We start from the raw sequence: 18,820 nt of genomic DNA, 5'->3' as shown, positions 1-18,820 counted from the left end.
GTTTGTTTTTCCGAGTTTGTCTTTTGCCTTTTCCCTGTTGGATTATCTGCCTCCTATTTAACTGATTACCTGTGTACCATAACCTGCCTTGCCTACCCCTTTTTGGATATCTGCCTCCCTGCTAATTGTCTGCCTGTGTACCAAACTCTTTTCTGGAATTAAAGGATTATTCTTTTGGATTAAGCTTTTGTCCCGAGTCGTGCGATTGTCTACAGCCATTACATCTGTCATATCTATGGTTCATCAGCTATAACAAGGAAAAAGATTGACAAAATACATTGATTGACACCTTGTTAGTTTAGACTGAATACAGTGTGGAAGTTGTATGGGAGGTCCTACAGAGTGATACAGACAGCTGTGACCTTTCTGCAAAGCCCAGGCACTAAATCACTGTCTCTGCCGCAAGGTTTTCACGTAGGCTAAGATAAAGTGGACGGCTCTATCAGGGGATCTGCCTCGGTGGCTCTTGAAATAGATAGATATTTCTATTGTCTGATTTTCACTGATATTTCATTTGCACTGCATTAGGACGTAACAAACATACAAATTCATGAGTAACACGACAGAAATGACAGTTTGCGGTTTTTATCCCTCCCTTTCCCATAACCTGTAACCCCCCCTCCCTCATATACTCAATATTGCATATCCCCTTTATTGTCCAGGTTCCTGAACATTGCAAATAATGTTGTTGCACAACCCTAGCTTTCAATATCCATGATTTCACATTTCACTATTGCACGTCCCCGATAGTACGTGGTTAAGTGTGTCCATCCCCATGCCCCTAATGTCCTCCTTATTTGTTCATAAGGGTCAGTGCTTGTCGTACACGTAATTCGTTTTTGTACCTGATCAGTTTGCACAGGGGGAGTCTGTAGCGCTTCCTGGATGGCATTTGCACAAACTCTGAGTTGAACACACGGGAGGGGTCTTCTGCTACTTTGTTTGCCATCCTCAGCATGTTTGAGTTGTAGCTATCCAGGAAGGTTTTGTTGGTGGACTCACCGATTATTTTTTAGGCAGTTTTCAGAAGACTTGTCACCCTGGCTTTTGCCTTTACTGTGGCACTATTGTACCACACAGTGATGCAGTACTGTGGTGCCTTTAAACATGTGTTTATGCAGGATTGCGCCGTCTTTTCACTGCAATGGGAACTGCAATGATAATTCTGAATAGTGTCTCATCCTCTCTCCCTCCCCTTGCTCAAAACTACTTCTAACTGAAACAATGAATCTGTCAAAATGTTTATGTTTTATCCAGCAAATGTAGTTACATGACCTTGAAATTAGCAAAGGACCTGTGTGGTTGAAATACAGCCATTATTTATGGTGGAAAAGTTTAAAACAAATCACTTCCAGTTGTACGATGTAGTGGAAAGACGCACGTTGTGTCTGTCCCGACTAATTTTGATTCCATTACACTTGTTTTTCGTATATTTGTGCTAGCACAGTACATTCTTTAGTTCACAGGGGTTGAATTTCTGTAAATATGAGCAACAAGTCTATGCACCTTGGCGGGAAAAATTTATGAGGAGAATGAGTGGCTCTGGGCAGTAGTCAAAGACCTGGCATCTCATGCTAGGCATCAGAGTATACGAGTGGTTGGCTTGCCTGAGGAATTGGAGGGAAGAGATCCAAGGCAATTAATGGCGGGCATTTTCTAGAAGGTGGTGGGCGAGGATTCGCTTCCAGAGGCCTCAGAGTTGGACCATGCTCACCACAGCCCATCGTTACATTGAGAAGGAACATGTCCTACAGAATGTTGGAGGATTGAATGGTCCGATTAAGCGAAAGTTTAAAAGTTCACTTTCTGGATCCATCTTCTCTACTCTGCCTCCACTGCAAGTGTTAACACAAATTCTCAGCACTGTTATTATTTCCCTCTCACCAGAGTCAGGGGTGCCCGATCTCGCCTCCACTTTTTGCGTTAGCGATATAACCCCTCCCCATAGCTCTTAAGTCTTCCCCTTTATTTACTGGTATTCGAAAGGCAGGTGTAACACTATGTGTCACTTTATGCTGATGATCTTTTGCTCTATGTCTCGAACCTAGTTAACTGTGCTGGTGACATTTTTGAATTGAATATTCTTAAAAGCAAATGTTTTCATATTAACATGTTTTCCTATTATTAGCTAAATAAATCCCTTCAGGAACCCTGCCACTTCGTTTATCTCCCACTTGCTTCCGTTATTTAGGTGTAAACATTTCACATTTACTTCCATCACTTCACATGAGTAACTTTACACATTTGGTCACAAAATTAAAGCAGACCTGCAACCATCATCAATTCAACGTGGGTGAGGCAGATCTTTGTGTGTTCTTTGTGTCTTTTGAGAAGATAGCCGGCCAATTGTTATGGCCAGAAACGTTCTAGACCCTGCTGGTACAGTATGTGTTGGGGGGAAGGCTCAGGGGGCCTATGCGGCTTTGGAACCTGAGCAGTCAGAGGACTATGGAACAGTGAAGGAGGCTGTATTAGCAGTCTATGAGCTGGTGCCGGAGGTCTATAGACAACATTTTCGGCCAGGCACTAATGTCCAGGGGAAACGTATCTGGAATTAGCAAGACAACAAGAGGCAGATTTTCATGGTGGTGTGCCCATGGTGGTGCTAGAAAAATAGACGCTTAACAGTTAAAATACTGACTGCAGACTTTACTAAAATTGGCATTTATTTAGCAATTTCAATTCAACTAGCAATAGGCTACAATGACAATGCTGTTATTTTAGGGCAACCGTAGGTATGAATAAGTAAAAAAAAAAAAAAAAAAAAAAAAAAAAAGAATTATAATAATAAGCTGTGCAATTTGTATGTAGAAAAAATAGGCTAGCTCAAGCCCTGTCATTGGTGTCAGCTGTATGTACAAGGCTAATCTAGGCTTTTTGCTGGTTGAAATAGAATACCACATACCCTTCTATTTATTACAGCATTTGGGCATTTTTGATTAAGATTACCATGGCTTAATCCGTGGTGGTCGGTTTATTTTTGTATGTACTCCGCTCACTGTTAATGTATCTATGCATGTTAATGAGCTGGTTTGCATTTATCTCACGGAAATAAAAAAACTAGCCTCTCTCCTCTCCATGATGTGGCCTTGCACCCCCAGACATGCATGATTTCGGTATTGTTATTAAATCACCACCGTCTTGTTGTTCACTAAGTAAATGTGGAGGGAGTGAGGATATGGAAGAAATTACTCTCATTATGAATTGTTAACCTTGATGGAGTCCTGAATTGGCTCTTAAAACCGGTGAGTTCGCAACCAGCCTCCGAAGAAGAGACACCCATATGTCAAAATGCAATTTTTTATCTCAGTCTATTTAGTTTTAATGAGCAGTGTATGATTTCTCCTCTTCTGTGTGTATGTAGGCTACAGTATGTGTGTCTGCGAAAAGGGCAGTGATGTTGATAACAATACTGAAAGTAGGCAGTCAATCCGTAATGATGTGGATAATGAATGAAACAAACAATTAGCTCTCCCTTGTGTGTGTGTGTGTGTGTGTGTGTGTGTGTGTGTGTGTGTGTCTGGCAGGTTTATGAAATGTACCTTACAGTTATGAATGGCTTACTCATTTCAACTGTAATGGCAATATCAGCAACATAGACAGACAGACAATGATGGTTATTTGCATAATCAAAGCAATTACATGTGAATAGAAGCCCACTCAGCGTGCACCCAGCCTGTGAAGAACAGACACATACCCTTTGTCACTCATATTTACATACTCATATTTTGAAACATAGGCTTTTTAGACCTGTGTGTGTGGTCTGGTGTCTGGTTGATGATAAGGGCACGATATCCACACACAGGGAGACCATCAAAATTGCCCTGATTACAGACTTTTGGAACACTTTGTAACTTGATTGCTTGCTATAAGGCAGGAGACAACATAATGCATAGCCACTGAAAGAAGAAGCTATTTTGTGTCCACTTTCACTTTTTTTTTAACTTGACTGGTGTATAGATCTTCTAGCAAATATTTATAATTATATTTCATTACATGTCATTATTGTTTCAGATATGTGTTCTGTTTAGCTTGTTATCAAGCATTGGCACTTCACATTTTACTTTTTACTTTTTTTACAGTTATGTGCATATCAATTATGTCTGTCAATATGTTATATTCAATATGTAAGCTCTTTAAAATACAAAATGTGATATTCAAATTATTCTTCAGTCCTGACTAAACACAACCACTTCATTATTTTGTGCATGGCATTGATCTAATTCAATGATTACACAGATGTCACACTTTGGTTAGTAATGAGGGCCCAGGGCTTCTAGTATTAAGAAATATTTTACCTAGAAATGTTTTACCTGTGTAAATTGTGGTAGGTCTGGATATTCAAAGTGCTCTCTAACTGCAATTTAGGAATGGACCTATCTCAGTTATAAAAGAGGTGTGCTTCGGAACTATTTTGTGCAACTTTACAGCATGTACCATTTGCCATATTTAGCAGGCATTTGAACTTACTTTTACATCAGAAATAGAGAGGCGGGAGAGAGTTCTGCTCTCATTTTGTCAACATCACTATATAGTCAGTGAGGCTTGCAAATCTACAAAAACAAACATCTGATGATCTGTCCTCAGAGGGCTCCTTTCAATTAAGTTTTGGTAATATTCAAAGATGTCAACACTGATACTCTCTTCGTTTTAACTGTGTCTGCACATGAAGATTGTCCTCATAACGTTCTGTCAAAGAGCCACAATGATGTTCCATTGTATCTCGAAGCTTTTTTTTTTTTTTAAGGAAAAAAGGTTCTTGAATGACTTTCAAGAAAAAGCTCAAAGTAAAGAGTTACTTGAAAGAGAATACTTTCAAATCTCAAGGGACAATATTCAGTGCCACAGAAGGTAAAATTGTGGCTATGCATTTGATATGCTTCAAAATGGGGACCATACTAACAGGAATAAACATATACAGTATACAAAATCAAGGGCTGAAATATTGTATTGATGCATACATTTGATTGAAACCTATAAAAGTTGACAGTTACCTCACAACAAGGTAGTAGAATTGGAGATAATATCCATAGCAACTGAGTCCTCTTCCTGGAAATGTTTTTCAGGAAGTCAGAAACATCAATGATTTCATGGGGAGTGTCAGACAGCCAGAGGTGATGTGTTCCTCCAACTATAAGCAATGCCTGCCATAATTGGAATATAGGTTAAAAAAAATCCTCTAGCCCCGCAGCCTTACAACAGACTTCCAAATTGATTGTCATGTAGGGACCTGCTGTGTCCACAGAAGTGATGAACCCATGTTGTAAACAGGAAGTGAGCCAGTCATTGGGGGGAGGGTGATGAACACCCAGCTGGGGCCCTGACTCCATCAGTGGCAGCCTTTTATTAGCAGGATGAATCATGCTACAGGAGGAGGCGAGGGACAAACACAACATCAGTGAGACCACCTGCTGAGTGGGAGAGTGGCATCTGTCTGAACACTCATATTCCTTTCTAAAGAGCTAACCATTGCCTTCTGCGGATCTGTGTGGAGAGGGCAAGAGATGTTTTTGTCCGCCCACCATCCCCTAAGGGCTTGCTAACCTCTCCTCCCAGGTCATTATCCCAATGAACTGTTATTCAGAGTGATGCACACTTATAGGCCTCCCCTCTAGACACTCCATCACCCAACACATACACACACACACACACACACACACACACACACACACACCACTCTCAAATGCTGCACACCTCCTACTGCCACAGTTACTCTGCACTGTCTGAAACAAAATTGGAGCAGACACTTCAGTGTCTAGAACAGATCTTCTCTTGTGTAGTAGAGCTTGGTTTCAGGCATGTCTCTTTCTCTCTCTCCACTAAGTGAAAAAGTATATTTAAGTGTATTGAAAATAGTTTAAAAGTGTGTATACTTACTTTAAGTACACTAAAGTTGTACTGACTTAGTACCTCTGTGTACTAACCCCAGTATACTACAAATTGATGTACATTAAATTGTACTTTTGTATACTTACCAAAAGTGTACTTTATTGCCATGTCCATAAATATGTATTTCAGTACACTTACAAAAAGTATTCTTGAATGTCATGTCCATAATTGTGCACTTTAGTATACTTAAAAATAGTATAATTGTATTTCAAGGATTTGTAGTCCCATACTCCTGAGAGACAGTACAGAATGTCTGGTAACCTGGCCCTTCAATTACAATGCAATTGTACCTCTAATCAATGAGAAACTCAGTTGTGGCTAGATCTTGGTTGTCCTGGGCTGGAAGTAAACCCTTTCAGCTACAGCTTTGAACAAAAACATGGATAGCATAACCTGAAAAAACAGATGGTATGAAGTATGTTTAGAATATAATTTACATATGACTCATTTTTATTACCAGGAATTATTGTATGAAATGTACGTTTTGGTTTACAATTCAATGTACAGTGTGGTTATTAAGTGGATTCAGTTCTTATTTTGAGATTGGATTATGTATTAACAGTGCAACCCTTCAGTTGTGTACACTTAGATTCCTGCTATCCCTCAATTGTGTGTATTAAGTTGCTAACCATAACTTAAAATAATTAGGACCAAAATAAGGTATTCCATTCAGCACCATATACAAGTCAGAAACCTATAGGCCTCCTTGTTTGGCAGTTGACCCACTGCAAGAGTTGCAGAGTTGAATGGTAACATGTCATGTTCTCCTCAACCTCAATGGGACTTCATGAATTATTAAAGGTTGAATATTCAAATGAAAACATAAATACCAATGCATATAGATATATGCTACTGACATATTATTAACACATTTCTAATATACTTCGTACTATTTGATAGTAGCTTTGAAAATGATTAAGATTCCATCTTCAGTGTGTTAAAAACACATCTCAGATAATCTATTGTAAGTATACTTAAGTATTAATTAAGTGTGAGGGGTCAATTTAACATATTTCAACTGTGCTTAATATGCTGGTCAGACAGTCGACTGCACTTCCATCTCCCAGCCCCCAGTTGGCTCGATGTAGCTACTTCGACTACTTGCGAATCTTTGTTTTCATTTCAACAATTTTCTACTTGTGATGTACTAGATGCCCTGCTTAAAATTGACTTTAAAAAATCCATTGGGGCAGATCTGCTTGATCCAGTCTTATTGCAGTTTTCGGCCCCCCTGATTGCGAAGTCATTGACACATTTTTAATCTGACTGTTATCTCAGGTGCTATCCCCAAGGTTTGGAAGGCAAATATCCAAGCTATCTTGTCTTTCCAAATTATTAGAGTCCCGGGTCAACTCCCAGCTAAGAACCTTTTTATCTTCCCATTCTATTCTAAATGTGCACCAATCTGGCTTTAGACCTGATCATAGCACAGTCTCAGCTGCTACGGTTGTCTTAGATGATGTGTTAAATTGCCTAGATCATAAAAAACATTGTGCTGCCTTATTTATTGATCGTTCCAAGGCATTCGATACAGTCGACCATTACCTGGTGTCTTAACTGATGGTCTTACATTAGGTTTTCTGGACATAACAAAGGGTGTCTCACAAGGGTCAATTATTTGTCCGGTTCTTTTTACTATTTACATTAACAATATTGGATTATCTGTAAATAATTGTAACCGACACTGTTGTATATGCCGATGACATTGTTGTATATGCTATTGCCCCCACAATTGACCAGGCTTTTTCTGAGCTACAGTCTGTATTTGCTGTCCTGCAGAGAGCATATGTTGGGCTGAGGTTGGTGCTTAATTCGGGAAAAACAAAATATGTTATTTACCAAATCACAGAAAATATCCTATAGGGTGGGCAAATTTCTACATATGTACTTTAGGTGGTGCCCCCATTGAGCATGTTCCCACTCATAAATACCTGAGCATTTGGTTTGACAAAGACTTGACATTCAGAAAACATACGGAGGAGCTTGTTAAAAAGACAGGATTTAAGGTGGGCTTTTTTTATAGGAATATATCTTGCTTTTCCCTGAACAGCAGAAAGCATTGTGCAATCAACCTTCATGCCAGTGCTTGATTATGGTGATGTCCTCTACCGAAGTGCAGCAACCACTACTCTTAAACCTTTGGATTCCATCTACCATACCACCCTTTGCTTTATCACAGGTGATATTTTTAATACTCATCATTGCATACTTGGTTGGCTGGACCTTGTTAAAGTCCCGATCTCTTCATTACTCCCTTTTTGTGTATAATGCCCTACTGCATAAACTCCCGGCTTAACTAACCTCATTATTGAAATTCAAGAACATAAATTACCTGACTCGTTCTCAGAGTTGGTTAACTCTTGAGGTTCCTCGGGTCTCCACCGAATTGGGTAAATCCGCTTTTAATTTTGTTTTTCTTGATTGTGTTTTATAATGTTGTAATTTTGTATGATGTATGGTTGTAAACTGTGTGTATGCAGGGCTCCCTTGTAAAAGAGACATTGGTCTCAATGGGACTCCCAGCCAAAATAAAGGTAAAATAAAGAAAATATGATGACAACAAAGGCTGTGTAGCGGTTATTGGTTATATGCTATGAAGATTCAGCTTGGAAAGGTTTTTGTGCATTGAAGTCTCCAGGCGAAGGGAAAAGGTGAGAGGAGGAGAGCGTGTGTATGCGAAAACGTTATTCTAGGCTACAACAAGCAAAGTGATGCTGTATGTGGCTGCTATGAAAGTGAACTGTGTGTGTGGGTGATCAGATCAGCTAGATGCAGGCAAGAGTGTGCAAGGCGGTATTGAATGTATCACTGTCACCTTGATTACTCCAATGTAACTCTCCCCCTGTGCACCTGTGTTATAAACTTTCATTTGTAGGCTAGGTTGTAGCAACCTTGTGATGGGTAGGCCTATAGGGTGGGCAAATTTGAGTATCATGTAAATAGCCTAAACCTATCAATGTTAAATTGAGCTGGGTGAATGGAATATGAATGACATCCAATATGTTGTAATAGTAACAACAACAACAAAAATCGGCCTCCCTAATCTTTAACGGCACCAGCCGCTACTTCAGATGAGCATCTTTGCATAGTCCAGCCTACGCCAATCATAATAGTGTTGTTTTTGGAGGCGGGAGGAGCAACGAGGGGATGTTGACACAGTTTTCCCTTTGTGGAGCTGATAAAATGACTTGACAAAAGATGTTTCAGATTTATCAAACTGCTTGAGGCACAAAACTGAGGGGGCACAAATTTCAAACAGCCCCTCGTGGGCCAGGCCCAGCTCGCTCTCGCTCTCGCTCTCTCTCCCTCTCTCTCTCCCTCCTGTCCTGATTGATGATTCTGCTCCTCACCTGACCAGACCTCAGCAGGGTCCCCCGCCATCTGGTCTCATCTGCATATAGAATCCCTGGCAGCCAATGAGACACTCCGTAGGAGCTCTCCTTTAATGTTTCCGTCTCCAGCGGCCCAGCTCCGTAATTTCTCAGGCAGCGTGGCTAGGGGAACTAAAGCGCTAAATTGCTGTCTTGAGATGCTCGGTGGTTCTTAAAAAGCGAACGCTAAAATGCTCTCGGATAGCTGCGGCTCAGTGAATATTAATTCCTGTTTAATCAACAGGAGCGATAGTGCAAATAAGCAGCTTAGTCTGGCCCTATTCATTTTCAGGCTTCATAATGGGACAGATCAATGTTCACCGTTTTGTCTGAGGTTATTGACTCCAGATTTCTTTTGTTACTTGTAAAATAATTCATTTTTGAGGTTTACTTGAAGGTCGAATGAGTACCCTTTGAGCTCCTCCATTCTCTGCTCATGTGTAAGCCATGTGGGTAGTGTTCCCTTGAGCCCTACTCACCTTGGCTGCTCAAACATGGTGAATTCTGTGGGAATCTGGAGTGAGCCCGGGCATGCTTAAGACTGGTGCCTCTGCAATTCCCTACAGTGGGAAGCTTCCGTCATTATGCAAATGTTGTCTGAACATGCTGTATTACCGTATGTCTGTATAATCTCTCATTGTAACGGTGCATCTCTGTAACCTGCCATCCATTCTTGGTAAATGTAGAGACATTCATCATTGTCTTTGTGTGTTCCGTGTAAACATTATCTACTATTCTATTACTGTATTTACATATTGTGAAAATGTACTTTTCGGAAACTGTTCTATTATTCTACTAAAAACATTGTGTTCCCAGTGAGTTCTTGGGAGAAAATGTTCCTTCCACAGGAATGGCAATCTCTCAGTGGTTATTTCGGCGTATCTGTGTTGTCATCAGTTCATGGGATTGACATTCTCCTCTCACTCTATGACTTTCCCTGTGTTGAAAAAATGATGATGTATGTTTCTGGCATGCACACACATCGACCCCACCTAGTAATACTAGATCTATGGCTGATGCTCGATCTTGTGAAAGATGTTCTGTCCCACACCTCATTTCTCCACTGACACGCCAATGCTCTCCATTTTTGGCAAACAGTAGGCAGCATTGACATCATACAAATGTAACCGAGATACAATGGTAAACTCACTCCTCAAATTCACACCCACACCCATGCTGTCGAATTGCTAGCTTTTTCAATAGCGCAGCTAGTTAACATCAGGTATTTGAGGAGACGATCATGTGTGTTGGCAAGTCAGAGGTCGCGAGTTCGAGACTCGGTTGGAGCATCTCAAATGCTCTGTTTCTCATATGCTACTGTTTGCAACAACTTGCAGCGTCTGTTTCAACACATTTTCTGTTTTCACCACTCAATACATATCAATTACACAGTATCAGGTATGTTTTTGGGTGAACCCAGGAAGGATACATATAGTATGATAAAAGGTAGGTATGATGGCTGCAATGATGTTTATACATCAGTGATTCATACAACTAGGTCTAATTAAAAAGCAATTTAATCTGTATAAGAAAGAGAGAAAGTCTATGCCTTGTACTCAGTGGTGTTATTCAACTTTAATCCATCATCATTACGGTCCTTCAGTACTCTGTAGTAAGCACACTGAGCCATATGCAAACGTATCTTAAAGGGAAGGTTTGGGCTATGGTCTCCCAGTCCCATACTTTCAGAGGAAATATCCTCAGACTCAACAGCCAACACACAACAAATAGTGAGTTATGAGTTTCTGGACTAAAGGAGGGCATGTAGAGGGATTTCATACCAGTGAGTTATATCGTCTGCATTTAAACTAATTTTCAATACCTGCGGTTGTGTCATTATTGCTTAATGACTGTAGTGGGAGGCTGGGTGAGAGAGGCAAATAGTAGCTCTTCCACAGTCAGGCAACTGAATCGAATATAATTAAAATGAAGGAAAGGAGGGTCAGGGCACAAACCTAGGTGGGCAACTGAATATTCATCACACTTGCCCTAAACAGCGTAATGATTAATTGCACCGCTGGTATGATTAAAATATGAATGAATTCCTTTGGAATTTTGAACTAAGTAAGAGTTGTCCAAATGGAGCTCTTCATGTTTAATGTATGAAGCCCTTTTTGTTTTGCCTTGAGGAGACAGACTCTCTTTGGCAGGTAGTCTTTTCTTAGAGCATCCAAGTAGGTTGGCTCAGAGGTTAAAGGCATCGCATGACTGTGTTTGGGTCCCCTAAGACAAGCCAAGGATTTATCTACAAACTCAGTTTCTCTTTTTCATAGAAACCGTAAGCCTATTCTTCATCCATTTTAGAGTCTTCAACCCTGCTTGCCTGGTCTCAGTAATGCTAATGAATCAACCTTGGTGAGCACTTAGATATCAGAGGATTGTTTTGGGTTTTATACCTCAGCCCAGTTGTGCAGAGAACCTGTGGTTTTGACCCACTTTCTGCCCTCATCAGTCATGCAGAGGGTTGGAGCATGTCTGATTCATTTCCTGTGAATCACATTTATTCCTTGCACTGGGTTTTATGTCATCATTACTGACTTACCTGTTCCATCGCTGTATGCACACTGTGGCACATATGAATATTTCATTATCAGCATGATAATACCTTAAATATGCCATAGAATATGATTTATGCAGGTCATTGAAGACGCAAACCCATTTTTCTACCTGAGTACAATTGCCTTAGGCTGTGATCAATAACCTGACAAAGATGAGGTATTTCTAAAGCATTTCTCATACATTAAATTTTTCGGCATTATCCCCAATAGCTAATAGAGGAGGCTGACATACTGTATGCTGTCTAATGTATAATAACTAAATCCAAGAGGAAGTATGACAGATAAAATGGTTTGTTCTTTTTACAGGCATCTTTTTCCTAGACAGGGAAATGGAATAACGCTGCAAGAGTGATTTATTTGCTCCTCAAATGAGAGTGGAAACTCCAGTGTTAATTTTTCCTCCCCTCTTCAAATTGATTAGCGGATCAAAAGGCTAATTCAATCCTTGAGGAGCTGTGCTTAGAAGAGATTCCCCAAGTGCCCCTGAAGAACTCCATAAAACACACGTTACCCCTGGCGCTGGCTAGAGTCCATCACCCACAGGCTAGCCTGGCCCACTATTCCACACACATCACCAATGGCCAGCACTTCGAACAATTGCTCTAAGAAGTCATTAAAAGCTATTTAATGGTGAACACTCTTGAAAGGAAAGAAAGAGTTATGGTTATAATAATCCAATTACAATAGATGTTATAACAAGTTACAGTATGGCAACAAGAAAAAAGGCTGTCAATTCTCCATATAAGCTTCACATCGGCTGTTAATAAAACAAAGGAGAGAGGTAAAGCTGAATGAAACAAACGAGCGGGGCTTTGATCTACTGTAGTGAGGTATTAACGATATACCTGGAGTTTGGGGAGAGACTTATTTTTCATTACCCTCTGATTTATCGTGTCTCCCAATGTAACCAGCGTGTCGCCTGGGCGTCTCAGAGTATCACCCACTCCCAAACAGAGCTGGGAGCTTTAGGGAGGTGTGAGCGAATGTTATTAAGAGTAGTGTCACAACTCCTGGCCATTGTGGGAGATGGCGTATCTGTAAAGTCGGATGGAGCTGCGTGCAGGGAGTAGGGAGCTTAACGACCCAGGAGTTGCATGATTAATGGAAGGGTTTATATGATATTTCTCAAACTTCAAGCACTGTACGTAAAGGCCGGGCATATCATCTTTTAAGAGCTCCCACTCATGGTCAGCCGAGCTTGGAAGAGAGCCCGCAGAGACGACAGTGCTATTAGTAGGGTTTCTATTCCAACCAAGACGACTGCCTGACACACAAACACGGTCATACACACACACACAAACAAACACGCACACATGCACACACAAACACAGGCACATTCTTCACCACACACAGGGGACCACCCTTGTATTGGAGGAACCCATGGGATTCTGGTAACCTGTTTAGAGGAAACACTCATTGGTAGGTGGTGAGTAGAGGGATGACACAAACGACCTCGGAGGGAAATAACAGTGTATAAATTGGACCCAACTACAAGGTTGCTCTTGCCCTGTGTGAAGATGCCCCAATAATGATGATGTCAGACCAGGGTCATATTACACCAGATAAATGACAAATTCATGACGAGAGATGCCAGCCATGTAACACACTGATGATAAGGGTCTGTCAGAGTTGCCGTACCATACAGGTTGATTTACGAGGAGACTCTATTAGTCTGTTCCATATAACCTCATTGGCTTAGTCCATTTCAGCATGATTTCCTATTGCCGCCACTCAGGGACATATTTTGTGTATTACCATTCTGCAAATCAGTGGAGCAGCTACGGCAAGACGGGAAAGCGATTATACAAATTCCTAATAAGTGCCTAGAAGGTATGTTGAAAGGTCTTCTCTGGGAGATAATTACAGCCTGCTTTGATTACATGTAAAAGGAGACTGAAATGAAAAAAGTAATCAATTATTCAAGCAAATAAAAACAGCCCCAAAGAACAAACCAGTCTGTGAGGAGACACTGGTCCCATGGCATGGTGGTTCTGGTTCTGACTTTACCCTTGAGACAACTGTCACAGTGAAGGAAAATAAAACTTGTCTCAGAGTTGTTATCATAATTTTCTCTTGGGTTCATTAATATTTACAAATACAGTATATACAAACAAATGCCTTTGATCAACTCCAAATTAACTATTTAGTTAGAAACTGATGTAAATGGATGAAATGAGAATTTCACTTCTTGGATGAATTCACTGCCTATTTTGTATTGTTTTGTTTCTAGACATCTCTAGACATCAGTCAGTAAATGTATCGAAACACAACAGAGATGAAAGACAATCGTTCTTATGCTTCGTGTTTAATTCTTCAGTAATCTCTGATAACATTTAGAGAGAACAAAAATCCACCAGACCCAGTTAATACACTTATGCTCCAAAATACTTTCTTAGCCTTATGAGATGTATTAGCATTGAAGCATTATTGCTTGCACTTCACTGGTGCTCGACAAAAGAGGCCTTTGTCATTGACAACGAAGTGGGTAGATTAATCTCCATGATTTACTGACCCTCTGGAGAAGTGTGTGTGACTGTAGAAATCTGTGTGACCTTTAGCATAACCGTGGGAATAAAGATAATGATTCTCTGCAGGGGGTCTGGAGTGTGTATTAGGAGTGTCTCTCACTTTGTTATGGAATGTAATCAGCCTTCTGCGCTGATGCCACAGGGTGGAAATCAGATGGAATAACGCAGTGAACTGTGAAGGACTGAGGTAAATGACAAGGGCTGAGGACAACACAGCATGAACTCACACAAACTTCATAAGCGTGACATATACAGAATTAGCAGCCATTTTTGCAGGATCACTGTCACATGACAAAGTTGAATACTCCATAGTTGCACTAAGAGTGCTATATTCATCAGTCATAATTAAGAAATTACATTAACCAGTGAGGGACAGAGTTTTGCAAATGTATAGCTGTCCAGCAGACAGCTATGATACTTGCTATAGTGCTGTATGTTGGTCTACTGTACTTCAAACAATATTGTTGTTTTTTGAAAGGTTTTGGAATATTCAGGTTATAAATGCCAATTAGAAGATGAGGCTGGATTTTCAAAAGTTCACTTGGTGCCGTGATGCATTTCAAATAGAAACAGTTCCTATATTAGTGTTGCTGCTGATGGACACAACGTGACCCACACTGCTAATGTGGATGGCAGAATTGATTAGAATGTAAACCTTCATTATTTTTGCACGCACGATACATGGATAATGTGGGCCGCTGCACTGTAGCTGACCCTGTCTTCTGACCCTCTCTCCGCTTTGTGTATGCATGTATGTAAAAAACGATGTGTGTTTATCTTGTGGGGGTTATGCAAAGAGATCATTTCCATTGAGTAATTTATGGACAATAAAAGTTGTATTGTATTGTTACACTGAAACCGCAGTGGAGTGGCCAACTACATGCAAAATTCTTTAACCCTCGCATTCTATCCAATCATTTCATCCACATTGCTTGCATGCATCTGCGAGCGTCCGTCTGTTTTTCCCTGTCACTCAAATAGAAACTGGTTATATTTGAGACGCTACGCGTACACGCATGCCGCCAGTGCAATTTCCGTGTTAACAAGCTCTAGTCATGACAGGTATGCCGCTATTCACTCTCGCCATAGTTCCTTTTTTATATGCAGATGAATAGGCCGGATTGAAGTGCTCAGTTTTCCGAAAGGGGCGATCGATGTTTCAGGGGTCCGGCTGGTACTCAGAACTGTGAGAGGTAGAGAGGCCAAGAATAGAGAATACAAGTGAAAGAAGGTCATCACTCAAAGAGGCCCACTGTATCAGAATAAAGGGGCATGGGCAGAAAAATGATGAGGGCATAATAGAATTGTAAAAGAGGTCAGTCTGACACTTAAACATCCTTTGATGTGCCTGTAATCTTTCAATCCATCCATATTCAACTGGAAAAGAAAGGATAATTCCTCAAGGATAAAAGAAAACATATTCAGATCAATTTACATAATAAGTTTTTTTTTTTTTAAATGTTATCTAAAAAATCAGCGCTGTTATTTAATCAAATTGTCAACCTGGCTAACTGTGTTTTATTATTTACAGGATACTGCTCAAACATATCAGCAGCACCAATTTACCTTCATTGTCAATTTTGCATACCACAAAAAGGAGATATTCAGTTGTATTTTTCATAAGGATGCCACTGTGACTAACTGTTTGGTTGTGCTAATACTACTGAGAGACTAGTCCTGTAATTTCAGTGCTAACACACTGGTTAGGCCTGATGACAAAAAAACTGGTTAGGCCTGTATGACAAAAAAAACATTTTGATACTCAAGTGAGGTCGTCCTTATCAGGTAAACTACGGTGCTGATAATTCAGAGTGGGTCTCTAAGACTTAACATTACCCAGTGAAGCTTGAGGTGCCTCCTGTTCGTTTTAATGCACACTGCCTGTGAACAGAGGCTCAACCTACCGGGGAGAAAATTACAAAGACCAATCAATACAAATGTGTCCAACAAAGTTAAATACCCAGGCCCTTTGATAAACAGCCACCTCTCCCTGCAGCAAAATCATGCCACATGGAGACAATCTGGTGCTGCAAATTAGAACCGTAGAGGGACACATTAAAATGAGCAAGACTGTAATACACATACACATTTACCCAACGGATAAAGGCCTGTTACTACAATTTTCAGGTCTGCAATTACACCGTGTCCCTTCACAGCTTCCTTTTGTAAGTGTAACGTCTCGTCCTGTTTCTTAGTTTATGTTTGTCTTTGTTTCATGTTATTCATTTAATGTTTCCTGTTTATTTTTGTGTTACTCACCTTGTCTCTCGTTTCAGACACTTCACCACCTGCCCTTGTGTGTTTCCCGCCTGTTTGATTGTCTACCCCACCCTGATTGGCTTCACCTGTTCCTTATCATCCTTCCCTGTGTATTCAGTCTGTGTGTTCCTCTATCTCTGCCAGTTTGTCTTTGTACCTTTGTGTCATATGTCCCAGCATTTCCTAGTGAAGTATTCCTGGTTTTTGATCTCCGAGTGTGTTTTTGCCTTTGCCTTTTTGCCTACACCTTTTCGGATTATCTGCCTGCCTTTTTGAACTGCCTACCTGTGTACCAAACCCTGCTTTGCCTACCCCCTTCCTGGATTATCTGCCTACTTGCTGACTGCCTACCTGTGTACCAAAACTTTCTGAAAGTAAAGACTATTCTATTGTATATACGTTTTTGTCTCGGAGTCATGTGTTTGAGTATTTTGCTTGAGTACTGCTGCCATTACAGTAAGTGTTTGCACTGACATGTATTCTGTCATCCCTCACTCTTCTTTCCTCTTGAATGGGTTTGAAATTGTTCTTTTGATAAACCTAGATACTTCTCAAAGGTTCCGCAAAGAGGCAGAGGTAAAAGCCAAAATAAATCGCCTTTTTGTGATGAGAGAACCACTTTGGCGTTTATCTATTGCTAAACGGTGTGCTTCAGTTCAAGTAAAATCCCTGGTTTCAAAGGAAAACAATCTTTTAGACAATCAAAAGGCTCCAGTCAAATCATAAATAGCATCTTGATGGTTTTCTTTGGATCTTTAGCTTTGTGTGGGTGGGGGCAGGAAGCAGAGGGGTTTGAGGTCTAGTCGAGGTGGCGGCTACTCGAAAAGCATCAATATAGGGCTTGCGCAGTAAGCTCTCCTGGGTGTGAGATTAGCTCTATTGATTTGTCTCTCAGAAGATAACAACATCTTCAGTTCTGGACTTGTTAAAGGCATTGACATCTTTTAAAATGTCAGATATTTACATATCCTCATTCTTCTTTCTCTCTATCGTTGCCAATTAAATAATGCATTTAGGAAAACATTTAAATATTTGGTGATTTAAAAAAAATAAAAATAATAATAATAATAATTGGAGGGAATCACAACTGAATGCTAAGACATTAATGGAGTGAGAGAGGAATCCTCACACATTGGTAACAGATTCAGTTGATATGTTTACCAAGAGGAGATTCCTGTGTTCCAGACCATGGTCGGTGGATGTTTTAACTGAGGCGAAATATACTGCTCAGGTTATTGATTCGGGTCATGTGACTCTGCCTTCCTCCCGGAGGGCATGCTCCTTTATTGTCTGTATCCGTTTATATCGATTGAGTTCTGTAGGTGGGCGGAATGGGAACCATCACAAGGCAGTCAAAGGGCCAAGTCTGCTACAGAAGGCTCTTCTTTGCACCTTTCACCTTACATGACATGCACATGGGTTTTTTTATTGTTGAACATAACCTTTTATTGAAAATCCTAAAATGGTTACATGTGATTTGACAGATCCTGTCTGTAAAACATTCCAATGTATCCCCTCAATGCTAAAATGAAATAAATCTTCATCAAGAGAGTTTATCACAATTCTTACCTCATCAGATACCTTTGATGTAGTTCATGGAACTGGAAAACAGCAGCATCAGAAACAGTTTCCTTTGGAAATGCTCAGACCCCTATCAGCATGCCTTAAATGGCAATCTTAAATCACCTAAAACGAATCACTTAAAACTAGACCTAGCTTTGTTATCTCTTTGGAAGTTTGGAAGAACATTAGCATATTAGAAGACAACATGTTCTGTTTATCACTATTGATATTCAAAATGTAAAATGGTTCTAGCTACAGTATAGTTTACATTTACTAGGTTGAAACTAATTTGCCTCTGATTGTTTTATAATGTGTTGGCAATGCAGGTGCTCCTGATCAAAATCAATGCATTTTTTTATATCATGTAGGTCTATACCTGTTTTCCGCATGAGGTTTGTAAATGTTTCTATTATCTATTATACATAATTATACATGTTTATACAAAACACTAGCCTCCACCAAGGTTTTGCTCTATGGTGGTAAGCCATAGGTGATTAGAATTGCATTACCATTCCATATTTTAAGCACATGCGAATGTTCATCCATCTTTATAAATTGCTTTTCCACGTTATCTGAGGAAGGAGAGATAATGCAAACACACTGCTCTTTTAATTGAATTCTTGATTAATTAAGGGACTGGTTTGCTCGTTGC

Source organism: Argentina silus (assembly GCF_951799395.1).
Source record: "Argentina silus genome assembly, chromosome: 3".
Classification (NCBI taxonomy): Eukaryota; Metazoa; Chordata; class Actinopteri; order Argentiniformes; family Argentinidae; genus Argentina; species Argentina silus.
The sequence above is the reverse complement of the archived record's forward strand: the minus strand, read 5'-3'. Positions refer to the sequence as shown.